Here is a 2,285-nt window from a genome sequence, read left to right as displayed (position 1 = left end):
CCTCTGCTATGAACTGAAAAATAAAAATAATATGCCCTTGATTAAAACCAAAAATCATGAGGTGCACTTTGAAATCCCCCTCCTTAACACAACTCCAAAGTGACTGCAAGCAGCTGCACAAGCCCTGGAGACTTGAAGACAATGGAAGGAAGACAAAGAGCTCCCAAGGCCTTTGTGTATTTTAATGATGCCCAGATTTGGGGATTTGGGGCTGATGGCAGGAGCCTGAGGCACTGAGAGAAGGTTGAAGAAGCTGCTGCAGGAGTCAGCAGCAAAACTGCAAGTGCCTTGGAGCATCAGTGGCCGCCATGAGTGAGGGCAGGGAGTGCCCAAGGCTCCCCAGGGCCTGGGGAGAGCAGATCCTTGAGGGCAGGATTGCAGGAGCCAAAGGCTGTGAGCAGGGAACTGCAATGCTGAGCAAGGCCTGGGCTGGCTGGAGGAAGCAGAAAGGCCAAGGCTGAGCCCAGGCCTGGGACAGCAGGGCCTGTCCCTCACGGGTGGCTCGGGGCTGTTGCTGGGGCAGTGGGATGGCAGGGGCAGCAAGGACAAATGGCATCAGCCTGCAAGCCCTGCCAGCCTCCTCAGGGAGGGCCGAGGCAGAAGCAAAGTGCGGCCCCTGCCAGGAAAGTTCCTTCTGTGGGGCCTGCAGAGGCCCTGCCCGAGCCCAGGGGACAAAGGCCTGGGTGCCTCTGGCCCTGCCAGCCCTGCCCAGCCCTTGGCCATCTCTCCTGCAGCCTGTGCCCCCTCTGTGTGCTGCATAACGAGGAGGTTGTGGAGCTGAAGCCTTGGGGCTCCCTGGCAGTGAACAGCACTGGGGTTCCTTTTTCTCCCCAGCTCTGCCTTGAGGCACCGACCCTGTAGCTCCAGAAAAGTCATGGAGGAAAGATGTCACGGCAAACATGGCAATACAGAGTTCTTTATTTTGTGTAACCGCGTATACAATACAGCTCTGGGACTATATAGTCTGAAATTTGCACTACAAATGCAAATACTGAGATGAAAGTGTTAGAGACAAACGTTTTCCTGTTAACAAACACACAAAAATACATTACATGCGCCAGAAGAAAAAAAATACACAGGACACAGAGTGGACATTAATGAGAAACATCGTAAGAGCTAGAAAGGAGAATGAAAGTTTCTTGCTTCTGAAAGCATGAACAATGATTTTTCTCAGACCATCCTTGAGCTCCTGTTTCCTCGGGCTGTAGATGAGGGGGTTCAGAGCTGGAGGCACCACCGAGTACAGATCTGACAGGAACAGATCCAGGGATGGGAATGAGATTGAAGGGGGCTTTAGGTGAGCAAATGTTGCAGTGCTGAGGAACAGGGAGAGCACAGCCAGGTGAGGGAGGCAGGTGGGAAAGGCTTTGTGCTGTCCCTGCTCAGAGGGGATCCTTAGCATGAAACCTGAAGATCTGCACATAGGAGAAAACACCAAAGAAAACACCCAGATGCTAAACAGAAAATAACAGCAAGAAGAACAAGTTCCCAGAGGTAGGAATGTGAGCAGGAGAGATTGAGGATCTGGGGGATTTCACAGGAGAACTCACCCAGGGCTTTTGCCCTGGCACAGAATCAGGGAAAATGTATTGGCTGTGTTCAGCAGAGCATGGAGAAAGGCACTGGCCCAGGCAGCTGCTGCCATGTGGGCACAAGCTCTGCTGCCCAGGAGGGTCCCGTAGTGCAGGGGTTTGCAGATGGACACGTAGCGGTCGTAGCACATGATGGTCAGGAGGGACAGCTCTGCTGACATGAAGAACACAAAGAAAAAGAGCTGAGCAGCACATGCAGAGTAGGAGATGTTGTTGGTGTGCCAGAGGGAATTGTGCATGGCTTTGGGGACAGTGGTGCAGATGGAGCCCAGGTCAGTGAGGGCCAGGTTGAGCAGGAAGAAGAACATGGGGGTGTGCAGGTGGTGGCCGCAGGCTACGGCGCTGATGATGAGGCCGTTGGCCAGGAGGGCAGCCAGGGAGATGCCCAGGAAGAGGCAGAAGTGCAGGAGCTGCAGCTGCCGCGTGTCTGCCAATGCCAGCAGGAGGAAGTGCCTGATGGAGCTGCTGTTGGACATTTCTGCACTCTGGGCATTGTGGACTGTTCAAAGAAGTAATTGACAAACTTGGAGCAATATCTCTCATTCAATCCTATGGAATAATTTCTGGAATCCAGTCAAAACTACTTATCTTCCTATGGGGAAGCCTCACTACACATTTTTATTTTTAAGTTTAGGTTTTTGCTGCTGAGTTAATGCATCATCTTCAGCATCACTCTCAGTCTGAACACTAGGG

At 52.5% G+C, this 2,285-nt stretch overlaps 1 pseudogene; it reads right to left on the bottom strand.

Moving 5' to 3' along the window:
• Window positions 1-1,005: 1,005 nt before the first annotated feature.
• LOC134057270 (olfactory receptor 14J1-like) lies at window positions 1,006-2,068 on the bottom strand (annotated as a pseudogene).
• Between the last annotated feature and the right edge of the window lie 217 nt (window positions 2,069-2,285).

Source organism: Cinclus cinclus, unplaced genomic scaffold, assembly GCF_963662255.1.
Source record: "Cinclus cinclus unplaced genomic scaffold, bCinCin1.1 SCAFFOLD_32, whole genome shotgun sequence".
Taxonomy (NCBI): domain Eukaryota; kingdom Metazoa; phylum Chordata; class Aves; order Passeriformes; family Cinclidae; genus Cinclus; species Cinclus cinclus.
Note: the sequence above shows the minus strand (reverse complement) of the source record. Positions and strands in the feature narration are given on the sequence as shown.